The sequence below is a fragment of the Primulina tabacum genome, chromosome 1 (genome assembly GCF_025594145.1).
Source record: "Primulina tabacum isolate GXHZ01 chromosome 1, ASM2559414v2, whole genome shotgun sequence".
NCBI classification, from domain to species: Eukaryota; Viridiplantae; Streptophyta; class Magnoliopsida; order Lamiales; family Gesneriaceae; genus Primulina; species Primulina tabacum.
Window position 1 is genome coordinate 13,807,469 of NC_134550.1, and position 19,442 is coordinate 13,826,910.

The 19,442-nt window shown below is 37.4% G+C and overlaps 1 pseudogene; it reads right to left on the minus strand.

Annotated features, from left to right (window-relative positions):
- Nucleotides 1–15,446: 15,446 nt before the first annotated feature.
- Nucleotides 15,447–17,079, minus strand: LOC142542063 (cyanidin 3-O-galactoside 2''-O-xylosyltransferase FGGT1-like; annotated as a pseudogene).
- Nucleotides 17,080–19,442: the final 2,363 nt, after the last annotated feature.

Here is a 19,442-nt window from a genome sequence, read left to right on the forward strand (position 1 = left end):
ACAATTATGGCATGCTCGATTAGACATATTTTAAGAAGGATGAACAAGCTAGTGGGAGTGGGCATGTTTGATATGTCTAATATTAATCTCTCGACTTGTGAATCCTGTCTAAAAGGAAAGATGACAAAATTCCCTTTAAGGGCCATGTGGAGCGAGCAAAGGGTTATTGGATTTGATCCATACCGATGTGTGCGGTCCTTAGCATCACCACTAAGCATGGACATGTCTACTTCATCACCTTTACCGATGACTTTTCGAGGTATGGGTATGTGTATTTGATGAAATACAAGTCTGAAGCCTTTGAAAGGTTCAAAGAATTCAGAAGTGAAGTAGAGAAACAGTTGGGACGAAGCATCAAGTCACTTGATCGGATCGAGGTGGTGAGTACTTGAGTGCCAAGTTCCAAGAGTATCTTAGGGAGAATGGGATTCTCTCGCAGTGGACTCCGCCTGCTACACCACAGTTGAATGGTGTTTCGGAGCGTCGTAACCGGACTTTGATGGACATGGTTCGGTCTATGATGGGGTTCACGGAGTTGCCGCCATCTTTTGGGGATATGCGCTTGAGACAGCGGCACTATTGTTGAACAATGTCCATTCAAAGCAGTTGATAAGACACCATATGAGATATGGATGGGTAAGCCTCCCAAATATTCTTATCTTAGAATATGGGATGCCCTGCTATGTGAGCAGGTGGTGGGAGATAAATTGGATAGTGATCCATTTTTATGTTACTTTGTGGGATATCCAAGGAATTCAGTTGGATATTATATCATCCCCAAGAAACAAAGGTGTTTGTTTCTAGGAATGCAACCTTTTTGGAAAAGAATTTCTATTGATAAAAGGGGAGATGATAGAACTCGAAGAGGTTCGAGAGACATCCACAATTGAAGAACCCACACCCGAAAGCCAAGAGAGGGATACAAGCTCCTAAAGATCCGAGAGAGTCTCGAGACCACCTATGAGGTATGGTCTGCTCTTGAAGAGGGCCATGATGAGCTAACCATGGATGTGATCCAGGACCTTCAAGGAAGCGTTATCTGATACCGATTCATCCAAGTGGCTTGAAGCAATGGAATCTGAGATGAATTCCATGCATTCGAACCAAGTGTGGAATCTCATGGATCCATCCGAGAACTATTCCCATAGGGTGTAAATGGATTTACAAGAGGAAACTTGGGGCGGATGGGAAGGTATTGACCTTCAAGGCGCGATTGGTGGCAAAAGGATGTACTCAAAGACAAGGAGTTGACTTTGAGGAAACCTTTTCTCCAGTTGCAATGTTCAAGTCTATAAGGATATTTAGCCATAGCTGCATGGTATAACTATGAGATATGGCAGATGGATGTCAAGACAGCCTTTCTAATGGGGATATTAAGGAAGAGATTTACATGTCTCAACCTGAAGGGTTTACATCTATCGGAAGTGAGCATAGCATGCAAACTTCATAGATCTTTATGTCTAAAGCAGCATCTAGGAGTTGGAACCTCAGATTCGATAGTATAATCAAAGAGTTTGGTTTTACTAAGAATCCTGAGGAACCCTGTGTATAAGAAGGTCAGTGGGAGTGCTGTGACATTCCTGGTGCTTTATGTTGATGACATTCTTCATTGGGAATGATGTAGGATGTTGCAATTCAACTAAATATGGTTAGAGAGTAAGTTCTCGATGCACGACTTGGGTGAATCTTTTGTATTGGGAATACAGATCAATAGAGATAGATCAAAAAGATTGCTTGGTCTCACCCAGTCCACATACATTGATACCATCGTGAACAGTTCTCTACGGATGAGTCCAAGAGAGGACATCTACCAATGTCATGACGTGTCCCTATCCAAGTCTATGTCTCCCAAGACTGATGCAGAGATAGCGGCGATGACACGCATTCCGTATGCATCTGCGATTGGTAGCATCATGTATGGAATGATATCTACATCCTGACGGCTTTTGCACTAAGTGTAGTGAGTAGATATCAATCGAACCCTGGTCTTCCACACTGGAAAGCTGTGAAAGACATCCTCTAGTACTGAGAAGGACCAATAAGTTGTTCTTGTCTATGGGGGTGGAGAACTAAAATTGGAAGGCTATACCGACTCTAGCTTCCAAAGCGATATCTATGACTTGAAGTCAACCTCTGGGTTCGTATTCATGCTCAATAGTGTGCTGTCTCTTGGAAGAGTTACAAGCAAGATAGTACTGCGGATTCCACCACTGAGGTCGAATACATTGCTGCATCAGCTGCAGCAAAGGAGGCTGTTTCGATAAGAATTTCGTCCAAGGGTTGGGCTTCATTCCTAATGGAGTTGCTCCTGTCCCGGTTTTGTGACAACACGGGAGCTACAGCTCAAGCAAAGGAGCCAAGGTCTCATCAGAAATCCAAACACGTATTGAGAAAGTACCACATCCTCCGAGAGATTGTGAAAGAGGAGAAATGTCGATTGACAAAGTCGGCTCCGCAGATAATGTTGCTGATCCACTAACTAATCCTTTACCTGACCATTATTCGAGAAGCATGCGAATCGATGGGTTTGAAGCATATGGGTATTGGCTCTAGTGCAAGTGGGAGATTGTTAGAGTAGGTGCCCGTCGAGCCAAGTGTTAGCCGAGTGTTCACAATGAAACTCTATGCATAAACAATCTTTATTTTAATAATATTTAAAATTATTGTTTTGGCACATCTTTATCTGTATACCCAGCTAGTTGCATAGATAAAGTTCATGAATATACAAATAGTAGAAAGAATATGATATGCTCATATGATGAGTATCATGAAACTCATATTTGAAATACTGTATATTCTAAACAGTTCCTAGTCGATTTAGCCACCGCTAAGAAGGATATAGGCCGCTCGAGTTGAGACTAGTATCTGCGATGTGAGTACGATGTTTCATTGGTAGGGGACACTTTGATGTCCGAACATGCAGATAGTGCTCTTTTAGAGTGCACTGAACAACCCTCCACAAGAACTTTCCAAGTGGTTCTCACTTATCGAGTGGAAACGTCCTAGTTTATGGTTGTACACCATTAGTCCTTATGACCCAGGACAACATTGAGACTCTTGTGCTAGCATTGCACTTTGACTTGTTTACCGACTCTAATGGGGTCATCAGGTGGCAAGGTTGGGTGTTTTGTCGAAACATATGGAGTCGATGCATTATAGTCGGGGATTCACCGCTTACCTTCGTGTATGGATATTCTATGTGATCACATGTATTGTAGTATGAAATCTCTGATCAGGTATGGTGGTAATAAAGAAAGGGGTTTCATAGATTACATCATCGATGCAAGTACGACATGACACATAGTATCGATTTTGACAGCTCTCGATATACCAATAGTTGTCGAATCGGTCGGGATATATGAGATGAAGGGACCGTACTGTACGCTAACCATAATTGAATGGTTCTTGCAGAAACTATCATTTATACCTAGGGAATCATGTAACGATGCTGCTAGGCGTTTAACATGATTGGTTGGGTACTATCATACTTGAGTTCTGACGTTCTTATTATCAAGGAGTTGATAAGTAAGAATGGAGCAATTGGGGCATGCTCATATAAGGACATGTTCAGTCCCGAATCACATGGAGATGTGAACCCACTGCTAGTTGTATCAATGAACCATTGAGGGCCACACAAGTGCTAACTTTCTAGATCCTGTTGAGAACTTAAAATAGTTCAATGTTGTTGAACGGCTTATAAAGGAGTTTATAAGCGTAAATAAAAATAGAAGTATGACTTCTATAAGGGGAAAAAACTTTTAATTTGTGGAAGTGTTCCTAAATTAAAAGTTGGCCAAAAAATAATGTATTTGAAAATGTGATTTTCATAAACATTATTATGGACTAAATTAAATTAATTCAAGTGTTGAATTAATTAAACACTAGTGGGCCTAGTAGAGTCCAAATAATTAAATTAATTCAAGTGTTGAATTAATTAAACAATATTGGGTTGTAGAGCCCAATAGGAAATAATTATTTAATTAGTGAGCTTGAGTAAAATCAAGTAAAGTTTAAATGGCCTCAAATATGTTTGAGACATTTAAATAAAAGTCCTTAAGTCTTGTAATTGTTACAAGCCCAAGTAAAATGCATGCTTGGAAGGTGAAGGGTTGGAAACAACTTTTGAGTTAATGGCATGGCATGCACATGCAACTTTTGACTTCAACTTTTTGCACAACCAAGAAAAATTTCTCCCCTTCTCTCCAAAAGCAATATGGCCGAAATTTCTCTTGTCATTCTCTTCCATTTTTGTTCTTCTATTGTTGAAGATTGCACCCTCTTCTCAAAGAAAAATCTTCTAATTTTTCTAGTGCAAAATTAGAGGGGATCTTCTTTGTTGGTGGTGGGCTTAATTTTTGAGCAAGGAGTGCTCAAAGGAGGCTTGAAGATTTGTCTTGCCATTGAAGAGCTAAGTTGTTTACAACTTAGTTTGAGCCATCATCAATATTTTAAGATTGATAGGTAAAATTCTAAAACAACCTATGTATGATATTTTGTGTTTTATTGTATTGCTACACACTATAGTATTTAAGGTGCTTGGTTCTTGTATGAAAATAATTTTTGAAACTTCCGTTGCGCAAGCAAGCACCTTAAACGATCCCCTTTCAATATGCGTATCAAATTATGTCAAATGGACGTAAAGAATGCATTTTTAAATGAAATTTTAAATTATTAAGTATATGTAAGTCAATCTAGAGGATTTGAAGATCAACATCACATGGACCATGTTTACAAGATGAAGAATGCTCTATATGGACTGAAACAGGCTCCACGAGCATGGTATGGTAGGTTGGCTGATTATTTGATCAATTTGGGCTTTTAACGAGGTGAGGTTGATAAAACCCTTTTTATTTAAAATTTGAAGCAAGATATTTTGATTTTCCAAATTTATGTAGATGACACTATCTTTGGTGCATCATCACAAAAACTTGTTAATAACTTTGTTGAGTTCATGTCATCGCAATTTGAAATGAGCATGGTAGGAGAGTTGAATTTTTTTCTTGGATTGCAAGTTTAACAACTGCATAATGGTATATTTCTGTGTCAATCCAAATATGCTAAGAATCTGGTTAAAAAGTTATCAAATGATAATTCTAAGCTTATGAAAACTCTCATGGGATCAAATGAAAAACTGTCTAAAGATGATGTTGTCAACGGTGTTGACAAATCATCGGTAGTCTTCTGTAGCTAACTATCACACGCCCCGATATTATTGTAACGCCCCGAAAATTCGAAGGTCCACGCGAACCACAGGCATATGATTTATTAAATTCTCTTGTATTTTAATTAATTGTTTTAATTGCATTAAATTAATTATGTTGTGCATGTTGACATATTTAAAATTATATTTTCTACATTGTTGCATTAAAATGTATTTCAAAGATTATTCGAGTTGCGATCGAGGAACGGAGACCGAGGGCTGAAAAATAGAAAATGTTTTTATTGGTTAATTTTTTTTAATTATTTAAAATAAGGGTGATGCTTTTTCTTATTTTTGAAAATAAGGGGTTTTGAGGTGAATTTATACGCCGGGACGTAAATTTTATCGGTGTTGGATTTTCAACAAAAATACGAACGTTTTGGCAACCCGGCTAATAAATTCACAAACTTATTTAAGCAAAATTATTTTAATATTTTAATTAAATACTAATGAGCTTAATGGGCCTAAACTTTTCTTGTTAGGCCTAAGCCTTAATTGGTGAGTTAATTAGTGTATAAATATATGGAACCCTCCCCAACCTATACCATACTCACGGCCACACACTCCAACCAACTCAAAACACTCCCCATCAACCAATATACATGACACACACACCACAATTTTGAAGAAAAAGTTGAAAGTTTGCTAAAGTTTTTCAAGCCGTCGTTCCTCGTCGTCGTTCTTCGATTTGTCAACGTAAAATCTTGCGTTTAATGCGCAAAGGCATGCCATATTCTCCTTTTACTCATCATCACACCATATTATATTTTTATGCATGAAAGTATGGAAAACAAGGGTCACTTTGATTTATTTTCGTTTTTATGGCATGGGTCAATCTTTTGGCTTGTATTCTCCATCAAAAATCATGTTTTGTATGCGTTAAAGGGCTGCCATGATTTAGGTTATGATCACACCTTGTTTTACACGTGTTTAGGAGCCTTAGAACTCAACCAAAAACACCACACGATCATAAACAAAGGCTGGCAGCAAGTTGCGGTCTTGAAGAGTTTAGGCTTCGGTTTTTTTTCTTAAGGGCTAGGCTTGGGATTGGCTTGGTTCCCGGGCTAGCCAGGGCTGTGGGGGAGTCGAGGGTAGGGTCCTAGCCATGCTAGGATTCGAAATAAGTGGGCTGGGAGGAGTCCTATCCATCAAGGACTCCAACCCGAGAATTGGCAGCAATTGTGCGCATGTTTCAGAAGTTTGTGCTGGGTTTAGGGGGTCGGCCAGGGGGCTTGGGCTGGGCTAGACTAGGTCTTTAGGGTCCTAAGGTGGTGCACAAGGGCTGGGCTAGGGGCTGGTGCGGCTTGGGTGGCTGCTGGCTCGAGCAAAACATGAGGAAGCACAAGCCAGCAAGGTGCACGCGAGGCTGCTGTCTCGCTCAGGAAGATTGCTGCTCGCGTCCAGGGCTTGGGTCGGTCTGGGCTTGGTCTGGGTGTGGTATAGGGAAGGTTAGGGTCATGAGGGGTCAAGTGGTTATGGGTTGGAAGTGTCCTAGTTAGGCTAGGAGTCCTAAATATCCTAGGAGAAGCACACACGTACACATGCAGGTTTTTGGGCCAAGTTCCAGGATGTTTTTGGAGCGGGCCAGGGCTGGTTTTCGGGCTGGGCTTGGTCAAGAGGGTCCCTAGGTGGGTTGGCTAGGTTTTGGCTCAAAGTGGCTCGGGCGTGGCTCGAGTAAATTGAGAGATGGCTCGACGTGTTCGTCGATGTGTCAAAAACAAAAATTTAAGAAGGAAAAATTGATCCAAGGGTCCATGGGGGTGGCTAATGACTTGGAGGAGTAGAATAAATATTAAAAATGTTATTTTTAAAATTTGGGATCAAAATAACGAGTTTTGGATTTATTCGGGATTTAATCGCCGCACGAAACGCTAATTAACGAGTTAATTGAAAAGCCTAGTTTAAGCTTTATAAAATTATGAAAAATTAAGTTTAAGCTTAAATAATTATTAGAAGTCTAAGTTTTCAATTTGGGAATTTTATATTAAGGTTTGGTTTAATTCGGGATTAAAACGCATTAATACGTTATATTTAAATATTAATTTAAAAGTCATCGAATTATGCTAAATAAAAATATGAGAAAATTCATGTAAGCTTAAATAATTATTTAGGACATGTTAGAGCCAATGAAATTAAGAAAATTTCAAAAACGGGAAATTTTATGTCCAGTGGTAAAACGGTCATTTTACATCTAGAAATTAGTAAACGTCATGGCAGTGCCCTATTTGCTGTTGAATATGCTAATATGATTATTTCACATGTTTATGAATTTTTATACGTTGATATATGATTTTTAAAATGTTCATGGATGTTTATGATTTTTAATATGTTAAGTTATGATTGTTAAATGTCTATGATTTTTTTTATGATTTAAATTGGACATTTAAAAGATATGTTGCATGCTTGGTTTCAAAATAAAAATGATATTATGCATGTTTTTATTAAGTGATGATAACATGTTGAAGGACGTGAAGGGATTGTGACTACTACATGTTGGAAATATCGTGAGGGTTATGGTCCCAGTGGGAGCCCGACGATCGTGTTTCCTTGGATACGGATACGAATACGTGATACGAATACGAATATGTTAATACGTTGGCCAAGACCCAGTTGACCGGTGAGAGTGTTGCTGGTGTCCCCGCCGCCCAGTACTGTGGTTTTTTTTTTAGATGGATCCATCGCCCAATACGTTTAAGAATACGAGTCACAATCACGATCTGAATTCAACAAACACGAATATGAACATGAATATTAATATGATATGAATATGTTGATATGAATATGGATACGAATATGAATATGTTTATGTTTATATGAAAATGTTTATGCATAAGATTATGAAAATGTTTTTATTTAAATGTTTTATGCATCATGAAAATATTTACGAAAATATTTATATTTATGCATCTTCATGAAAACGATATTTTAAGTACAAGTATTTTTCACTGTTATATGTTAATTGTATTACGTATTACTCGTTATCAAGAATATGACGTGTTGAGTCTTTAGACTCACTAGGTGTGATTGATGCAGGTGATATTGATTATGAATATGATAATGGAGGTATTGATGGTTGACTTGACTGGACTGAAGGTGCACATAACCCGAGGACTGACGCTAGTTTTCCGCACTAGTTATTATTTATGATTTTAAGTAATGTTAAAGATATTTTTTACGTCTTTTATTTATGTTATGAGATATTTTTGAGAGGTTATAGTATGAGTTATTCTTTTTAAATAATGTTTTTAGGTTTGGTAAACGATTTACGATTTCATGTTTGACTTCTCTCTTTGGATTTTCATGCACTAGTAGGATGTTTTATTTTAAAAATGGTGACAAGGTATTTTAAAACGTTTGTATATAAGTATATTTAATTACGAGAGAAAAAAAAATTTCTAACACGTTTTAAGAAAACGAATAGCAAACGTTTCAATTATATTCAGTGTTTTTTTGTGTGCTAGGTACCAAGAAAATCCAAATATATCACACTTAAAAGCTGTGAAACACATTTTTAGATACATTGCATGTACACTAGAATTAGGGTTGTGGTAGACACAAGAAACAAACACAAATTTGATAGATTTTTCTAATACTGACTGGACCGGAGATTTAGATGATAGGAAGAGCACATCAGGTGGTTGTTTCTACCTAGGAAATAACAGTGTGTCTTGGTACAGTAAGAAACAAATTGTGTGTCTCTATCCACAGCTGAGTTTGAGTATGAAGCAGCTACTAGTTGCTGCTCACAACTTGTTTGGATGAATCAAATGATTGAGGATTATGATTTTCACAGTGACATCATGAATGTATATTGTTGGAACTTTTCAAGTTTGCAATCTTAATTTTGATATTAAAAAAACTTATTATTTTGTATTACTAATGTTTTACCTTAGTGTGCAGAAGCTAGGATCAGTTACGAGTTGTTTACATCGCAAACTGAAGACCTAACTGATTGCACAAATTGAATCAGGCGAACTGATACGTCAAATGAATAGTTCAGCTGACTGTCCAGTGGATAGGTATCTCAGCAGGAGAACCTCATAAGCCCGGCCAGCCGAAGGAGTGTTCAACTGATGAAGAAACCCAACTGATCAGTTCAACTGAACGAGAGTGAAATCAGTTCAACTGATGAGTCAACCGATTTCACCAGCCCAACTGAATATCAGTTCAGCTGACTAGTTCGGAGCGTCAGTTAATAATCTTTCAGTTGTAGATGAAGACAAACTCATTCAGTGGATTCCAGCTATACACAAAGGTACAAAGCAATTGTACAGTCAAAGGACTAATGAATGTTGCATCAGAGCATTAAAGACAAACATTTCAGAAGGGCAGTCGAAAAGTCGAGACACAGAGTCCAAGAAACGAATTCAAGATGCAACGGATACAATAATTGAGTCTCACTGTACGATCAATTTCCCGCATATAAATAGAATATCAGTGAAGATCAAAACAGAAAGAGTGAAGATACAAAGAAAAAGGGCTCGCATATTGCATATTAGCTTACAAGAAGCAATAAGCCCAGAGGGACACTTCAACATGTTATCAGCTTAGATTAAAAGCAAATTTCTGTGTGGGAACACCTTTCCAATGTATTCTTTGTTCAGTTCCCACGTTCACACACACTCAGCGCCTCCACACAAATACAGTCTTGCACAAAGACGTTAAACTTGTGTATGTAGTTTTTAACACACAGACGTTAAAGAAGTGTTGGCTGAAAGGTGCTGCCTTCAGTCTAGGCTAGGAGTTCAGTTGAGGCAATAGTATAAGTCCTAAGCTGAGTGGGTTTGTACAAGTAGTTGTATAAATCAAAGTCTTCTAGTGGATCCTACCCGAGATGGTAGAAGGGGTGACGTATGAGCAGTTGAAGGCTCCAAATATCTATAAACATATCTTGTGTATTTAACTGATTAACTGTTGTTTTCAAACTGACTTGATCAGTTAGAGCATCCGTCGGTTCAGTTCTTGCCATAACTGAACCGATATATGCGACAACTGATCATCTGTTTTTCAATCATTCAGTTTACATAAGTTAAAATATTTTCTAATTTAACAGTCTTCTTCAAGAAGGACTACTTCAAGTTTCTTCCGCTTGGTTTTTAACCAAACTCGATTTAATTCATCGGTTTTAACACTCTTAGAACACGAGCTATTGCAGCTAATTGGAGAATATTGTGTTTGAAATACCTTCAAAGGCACCAGCACACGATCCTTCATATATTGTGACAACTCCATTGCTATAGACATTTCTAAGAATCTTGTTCAACACTCTCGCACGAAACACATATACATAAGACATCACTTTATTCGAGATTTGGTTGAAAAATGCATAATTCGACTAGAATTTGTTAGGATTGAAAACCAGCTAGCTGATATATTCACGAAATCTTTGGACTTTGAGAGATTTCCAATCTTCGAAAATCTCTCAGCATGTGCATACAATAATAACACACATATGTTGTCCTTTGTGTTGCCAACACCGATGACAACACCATTTGTGCTTGTAAATTTTTTGGATGATAGGCATACTGCATAATCATAATCATCTTATTTTAGTGTGGTATGTGTACCAATTAGGGCAATCTCCTAGTGTGCAACCTGATAGAGATCAATCTTCTAATTAAGGTTTGTAGGTGTTTTGTGCTCAATCTCAATCATCAAATAATTGATAAATCTTGAAATTATCTTGATCATGTCCGATATGAAAATGGTTTCTTGAAAAAAAAACTTGAGCAGTTTGGTGAAAATCAGAAAAGATGATGAAAAAAATTAATCAGATTAGAAGAAAATAAAAAAAGCTACCTAGAAGTGTCTTTTGAAGATCATTCTTCTAGTGTGGGGGCTACCACTTCTAAGTCAAAATGGAGATGAAAAAATCTACCTAGAGGAGTTCTTTGAAGATCGTTCTTCTAGTGTGGGAGCTACCATGTCTAAATCAAAACATTTTTGTGGAAGTATTGACTCATAACCAGTGGTGTTGTATGGTGGTGTTGCCAACACCAAGTTCAAACACATCACAATCTATACACTGCCTGACATTTCGATAATTCATCATATTGAAGGCATATTTAGAATATGCATATTGATTTTTGTTCCGTTAATTCATCATGAACAATGACATATCAGTATTTGACCTATGACAGTTGATAAAAACTTTATTACCCAGATTTTGAATTGTTGTGACTAATTGCGTCCGCGGGTTAAAATCGACGTGGGTTTTAACTGAACAATCTTCTAGAATCGTCGTAACACGAGTTTGAATCAAAGTTACGGTTTGATTTAGGGATAAAACCGTGATTAGTGTTTTTGGTGAATTTCAGAAATATTACCATTGGGGGCCGTGGGCTTATGTCACGGGAATGCGATAATTACATATTTTTTACCGTTGCACTATGTGATTATTTATGCTGAAAGTGCTTGCACTGAATGTATTATACCGATACAGCATTTGTGCCATATCTCTTTCGCATAATCGCACTCTCCGTGCAATTATTTTGTGTTAACTCCCTTTTGTTCTTGCTGAATTTTACAGATGGTCGACAATCAATTCGATCCATTGGATATAAGGATTGAAATGGCTGCCAGCCGTGGTGTTCCACCCCTTATGGAAACACCGTCCTCAACGCAATCAATTGTACTTTCCACTGAGAATCCACTGCATATGGTTTTTGTATCCCCTGAGGCCATTCTATTGGAAACCATCATTCCAGGAAAGCCGAGAAATGAATGGGACGTCGAAAATCCACCGGATTTTGAGTTTTATCGGATGGCATTTTCCCTCAACCTATGCAGAGGCGCTCCGAACAACAAGCATGGTATGGCCCTGATTTTACTCCAGCGAAGAAACCTCGGGTCTCCTCTTTCTCTACAAATGTTCTGGACCTCGATTTCTTTGCTGGGGATGATTCTAATGATGAAGATTTTGATCTAGTTGCTCGCCCAAAACCATTTGTTGCCGAGAAGTCCTCAAGTTCAATCCCTGAAGGTCCAAGTAATGTGTCTGTCTCCTCTGATGATGAACAAACATTGACTGACATCCTTGCAAGTTTAAAGGAGGAAATAATGGGAAAGAATGTAGAGCAGGAGTCTGATGATGAGCCTAACCAAGGTTCTGCCTCCAATTCCTCATCTGCCTTTGATTTTGATATTGAAGAAACCATTGAAGCAGAGTCCTCTGATGAAGACTCTGAACTAGCCACAGAAGAGACTGATGTTGCTGCTGATGTTGCCTCTGGTGTTCGCAACATCACAGATGATACTGACATTGAAGATTATGCTCATCTGCCTCCTTCTCCAACGCCTTTTACTTTGAAGCTGTTGTAGCCAGATGGTATCTCTATGTGCATGAAGAAATTTGTCGAAGAGAGGAATGTCGATATCGAGGCCTATGAAAGTTATAATCTGGTCTCGTTCCTCAGAACTCGAAGATTGCTCGCAACTGTGACTTGTGTCACGCCCTACACAAAGAGGAACTTGCGAGAATTTTACTGCAATCTCACTACCGTTGTCGGAGATGTGAACTATGTCCGGTTCGGACGAGTGATTGTGCGAGTGCATTAATGTTCAGGTTGAGTTCCAGGTGTTATAAAACTTTCTTTTGTTTCTATGTTTTGCATTGTGTTTCGCACTCGTGTTGACAACACTGTCAAGAACACATATTTCATAAATTGTGCTAACTTATTTTATTCAGGGATAGATACTCTTTTTGTCACACCCCGAACCTGGGTCCGAGTCTGCGTGACTGCACAATGGGCTTCTATAGCAACTACTTCATATTTGTTCTCGCTTTACGAAAATGACTAATTCAAATCGCTATAGAAGTCCATTGTAGCCCATTATAAACTCATTTTAAATCTTTTAATTTTTACCATGTGGTACAAGAGGTATCACGATCACCCCTCTTTCAGAATGCAACGTCCTCGTCGCTGCCTGAATTCTCGATCCATCAGCGCCGAGAATCTAGAGGTGCTTCCTACAGGTTCAAGAGGTGGCTCTCGTCATGTAGCACTTTGCCCCGTAGGTTCAAGAGGTGGCTCCCATGAACATAGCACTTTGCCCCGCATAGCACTTATTTCTCGGTGTTCTTTGCCGGTGACGGACTCTGATACCATTGTGTCACACCTCGAGCCCCGGCCCGTTCCTACGTGACTGCACAATAGGCTCCTATAGCAACTACTTCGTATTCGTCATTGCTTTACGAAAATGATTAACCCAAGTTGCTATAGAAGCTCATTGTAGCCCATTATAAACTCATTTTAAATCTTTAATTTTTACCATGTGGAACAAGAAGTATCACACTTTTATTCAAGGGAGATATTCTTTTGCTCAGGGGGAGGTAATTTGAATGCGAGATGATCATTTGTGTCATTTTTTGGATGTTGTGTCCAGAAATGCAAAAAGGGGAAGGTTGAAAGGAATATTGTATCTTAATTGATTTTGTTCTTTTTATAATATGAAAATATTATACTAAAAGGTTTTGCAATTCTGGACTAATTTGACTCGATCTAATAATGAGATTTATTACTAAATAATTTAATCTTGGTATTTATCATACATGATTTGGTTTTGGTATTTTATCTTTAAGATATAATATCTTAGATTTGAATAGACTATTATTCCTTATAAACTCTTGTTTTCATGTTTGTAGTATTTGTTTTATGGAAAGGTAATTAGGTCAAGACATGGAGATTTATATATACGAAATATTCTGTGAAGAAGAGCGATCACTTTTGCAGAGCAGCTGCTAGAGTTTTTCTGAACACACACAGTTCAGTAATGAAGATTTTCGTGTGAAGAGTTTGTTTGATTGATTCACATAATTACCGTGTTGCTGATTGGTGTTGACGATACTAAAAAAAACACTATGTGCACTGTTGGGTGAAGAGTGGCTTCGTTTGGTTTAAGCACTACGCTTCTTTTTATTTCATGCATCTAGTATTTACTTTAAGTTTTTGATGTATTTTAATTCTTTGGAGTGTCAAAAATGTTGGTTTGCTATTCTCACTAGTATTATTTTGGTGTAAACGATTTACATATTTTTCTAGTGAATTTTTTCCATGAGATAATGCACAAATATTTTTACTTGTGCATAATTTAAATATGTTGTTTACTTATTGAAATTATAGTTGTGTGTTAATAATTAATTTCCGTTGCATGTTGTATACTGGTGTTGACAACACTAGAGCACAACACTAATTTTTGATACACATATAATAATTTATTCGTTGTTCATTTATGATCAACACGCCCTTTCAGAGTTCAAGAAGGAAAATAATTGTAAGCTCATAATAGCTCACAATAATTAATTGTGACAACATGTCTGCAATTGCAACGACGAAGAATTCAGTCTCCCATGCACGATCAAAGCAAATCGAAATGCGACGTCATTTTATTCGAGATTCGGTTAATCAAAGAGAAGAAATATACATGGACTTTATCAAGACATGTGATCAGCCAACAGATATTATGCAAAGGCTGTCAAAATCGACAAGATCGATAAATTCAAAAATCAACTCAAGATTACAAATTAAGAATGGGTTATTAATTGAATTAATTTGCAATCTTGGGATATCAAAGTTTGTCTGTAACCTTCTAGAATTGCATAGAAAATGATGGTTGAAGCTTGAAGAATGAAGAGTTGATATCGGGAGTTGTCATCATTTTAATATTGTCGATTAGTCTTATTTTATTCTAGATGTCTTTGTTTAACTATAAAGTGGTTCTTCATGTACGTGAAATTCAAGCACAAGGACAACAAAAAAGTGTGCTCATCTACTTTCAACATTACCAAATTGCACCATACAATTTATAATTGTTTCCTCTGCCGACAAGTTCTTTTTCTCTATCCCCACATCAATAATTGTACATTGTCAGAATTATGGAACTCATCCACTTTTGGAAAGTGTTTGGTTCTTTTCTTAATAAATAAACTTGATAAAATAGAACAAAATTCTCAATCAAAATTGAGATTTTTGATGTCAGATATATTATAATTAAATTATATAATTTAAACCTAAAAATTAAGGTAAATCAAATTAAAGTTTCACTTTGAAAACCATTCAAACTAACGGCTCTTTAGCTAATAGAAGATAATATTATTTGATTATTAAATGCAATTAATATCACTTATTAGTTTTATAAATATATGTCTACAATGAAATTAGTTTTTTATAATATTTATTCAAAAATATCACTCATTATTACAACATGAGTTTTGTGATATTAAATTTTCTGAGTTGAAAAAAATTTCTTTAAAATACAAAATTATTAATTTATGAATTAAATAATAAAATTCGACGGTCCTAATATAGAGAGATTTTACTATGTCATTCAATTTAGGAATTTTAAAAAAAAAATCCAAAGTTCACAAAGTATGAAATCACATTAAACTGGGTACAAATTTTATTTCAAGTTACAAGGCTTGTCAGTTTCTGAACAAATTCATCCATGTAAGAATCTTCGAGCTGTTTGGTCAGCAAGAAATCCTTCCACTTTCCATGATTTGCCCTGATTTCTTTCCCAATCTCACTCTCTTCTTCCATCACCAATTTGATCGTCTCAGTCACCGCCTCTTTTGTGAACAATCCATCTTCTTCTCCTTTCTTCACTTCAAGTCCCACCCTCAACTCTCCCCCATCAATCTTGCATTGATGAATTGGTCACCCACATGTGGTATCATCACCAACTGACATTCGCTCACCATCCCCTCCGACAACGAACCCGACCCGCAATGCGTGACGAAGCATCCGATCGAAGGGTGGGATAGGATCAGCTGTTGCTGCACCCAACCGCCATGGATGACGCCTCTTTTCTCAGTTCTGCTCTTGAAGCCTTCGGGCAGTGCTTCTTCTACGGTATCACATCCTTCGGGTGGTTTAAGTGCAGCTAGAAATGGAAGACCTGTGATTTCTAAACCCAGAACCAGTTCTTGAAATTGATCCAGTTTTAGAATGGCCTCACTGCCGAATGCGCAGAAGATCACTGACTTGGCTTCGAACTGATCCAGCCAATTCGCCCATGTCTCGTCTAGACTTACCGTCGGTGGATCTGGTAACACGGGGCCTGCTAGAATCACCGGTTTCTTGTGCTTTTTTTCAAGAAATCCACAGTATTTCCCCTCCATTTCTCTGCAAGATTTGAATCCCAGTGCATCACATTCATCCACTGACAGAGCGAAGCGTTGCAGAATAGTCATGTCAGATCCATATTCCTTCGAAGTTGCCCATTCCCTCCCCGAACGCACTTCGTGCGGGTAAAGCTTGACCGCCGATGGAGGGAAATCAGTGGGAGGTTCTGACAAAGCATCAGCGTCAGGCATATGGTGAAGGAGGTACACCAGAGAGGCAGAACTCACGATATTATAGAAAACGGATTTGATTCCCAATCCCCGCGCCAAAGCTGGCAACCAATGCGTGAAGTCGAAGAACACGAGATGGGGCTTGATTTCTTTGAGCAAAGAATCAACCAGGGGTTGTGTGAGATCCATCGCGTGCCTGAGAAGCGGACCCATCTGAAAGGGAATATCTGCAGTGGTTTCGGCACCTTGGGGGAGTCCTTCGACATGCGGGATTGTGATCGGTATGAAGCTTATGAGATCCGGGTGGAGATTGAATTGGTTCAGTTTGGACTGTGTTTTGGTGGGGAGGAGGAAGAAGATTGTGTGGCCTCTTTCGGCGAGTTTGTTGGAGAGGTGAAGAAATGTTGTGTGATGGCCAATGGCCAGCCATGGATACATCACAATCTTGAGCTTCTCTTGGCTCATCCTTCTTCCATTTTTCGGAGCAAACAAAGAAAATGTTTTCGGAAGGAAATCTAGTGTGTTCTATGCGAGAAGAGTGAGAGAGATTTATTGTCATTTAATTTGTCATTCATTATGCTGCGGTAGACTTGTTAAAATAATATTTAATGCACACTTTGATCTTTATTTTATTATTTATTTAATTAAAAAGTGTTTCATTATTTAAATATAATCATAGTTAATGCAAACTTATAAGTTTAGAAGATCAATTTTTTTCTTTTTCTTTTTCCTTTTTTTTTTCTTTTTCTTTTTTTTTCTTTTACTTTTTTTAGGGTATAAATCAGGAAAAATATTTTGTGATGGGAAATTCATCGATGAATAAAAAAATCGACTTCAAGGTAAAATTATGTTTTCGGCCTTATATATTTTACTTCTTTGCGATTTTAGTCTTTATATTAAATTTCATTTTAAGTAATATATCTTTCAATTTTTGATAATTTTAATATTTTATTAGAAGAAATATTGCACATATGATATTGGAAAAAATAATTAAATACTGAAATTAGAAAATAGAGTACCAACATTACAAATAGATAAATATATAGCACAAAAAATATATTTTTTTCAAATTTTTTTAATAAAGATTCAATACTTGATCTTGAAAAACATATGATAAGGTTATTAAACTCAAAACTGGGGGTGGATTTTCGTGTATGGGCATTGATCGACTATTTCGGTTGGGAATAAATCTAGCAAGCGAACTAGGTCAAGTTATAGTAGATGGAAGATAAGTCCAAGTATCGATCCCACAGACTATTATTCAAGTACTAAGATTCAAATTATTCGATTTAATCTAGGCAAACAATAACAAGTGATTTGATGATAATTTCAACTAGTTAAATTAAATTGAATTATGCTAAATTAATAACTAAGATCGAATTTGCATAACAGGTTGAAACTTGGGAAATTTTCAAATTCAACAAAATGACCGGAAACACACAACGGTCCACTTTGATTATTGTCACGCATTGGAATTATTTAACCACAGATTATTGATGTCACGATGAAATTCTCTAATTTAACTATAAATCTATTTCTAGAGTTTATAATCATATTATTGATGTCAAAAAAACGCATTATTCAACGATGGAATCACAGCTATCGCCTAAAATCGCACCTTGAAATCGAATATTATTTCTAGTCGATTTAATCGTGTGTTGATTAATATTTTTGAAGCTAAATTCAATCTATTCTCTTTCGAGTCAAGATCGAACAACAGACATGCAAATAATTGGCCAAATTAAAAGCACAAAAATTACGCAAACATTAATCAATAACATGAAATTAATTCATAAATAAATAATCCAGTGGATGAACAAGATCAAAAGTTTGTCCCTATCGTGGTCCCGATCACAAGAAAAACTACTCCATAAATTCAAAACTAGACGAAAATCTAATATTTGAATTCATGAATACAAATAAGAAAACAAGAGAAGAGAAAATCTCAGCGATGGCGCGCGAATCTTGCATGTGAAGCACGGTTTTCTCCATTTTCTCCCAAGCCGTCGCCATCTTCTCTCTACTTCTCCCAAGTATCATAAACGTTCAAAAGTCCTCTCTAAATCTCCGGTTCTTCTTTTTATCTTCTATTTTTTAGCCTGATTTGATATCTTCTCTCCAAATCTCCAAACAAATCTTCGCCAAATCTGATGTTGATATGAAGGGCACGGACCCATGTAGAGGTCTGGGGAAGGGTCCGTGTACACTCTGTAAAAATTCAATTCGGGAAACACTAGACACAGACCTCATGTAGAGGTCCGGATAGGGGTCCATGTAGGCACTGTATTTTTCTTCCTTGGGCTTTAAGACACGGACCCCATGTACAAGTCCGGAATGGGATCCGTGTAGGTTTTGAAATTTTCTTCTTTGGAGGATGATGGACACGGACCCTTACACGGGGTCTGTGTAGGGGTCTGTGTAATCTCTTTCACTATTCCCTATTTTTCCGGGTGTTTTTGACATGGCATTGCGAAGCTTGACTTTCTTTCCCTTTCGTTGACTTTTATCATCTTTTGGTCAAACCTGCAAATAGAAATAATCAAACGAATTAAGCATGAAACTCGGAATAAAAACGCCAGATAAGCACGAATACAACAAAATAAAGTCACACTTGTCTAAAGGGCTTAATTAAACTAATAGCTACTAAGAGTCCAAAACTACACATGCTTCTGTAGTCAGCCCCTTGTTGTCGAGAGCCCCAAAACTCGAGCACATCTTTGCAACAACCTTAGCTATTGCCCGAACCTCGATTATATGGCTAAGAACGCTTAGAAATTCACAAGAAATGAGAGAGAAAACTTGAACTTACCACTTGAAAATGAAATATGCATGGCCTTTTTATAGACGATGTTCGGTAGATCCGATCCTGAGTTTGGATCGTCCAATCTCTTACACAGCGTTTTGACACTTTGGTGGATAATTAGGTTCGGAAGGGCCGAACTGGCATTC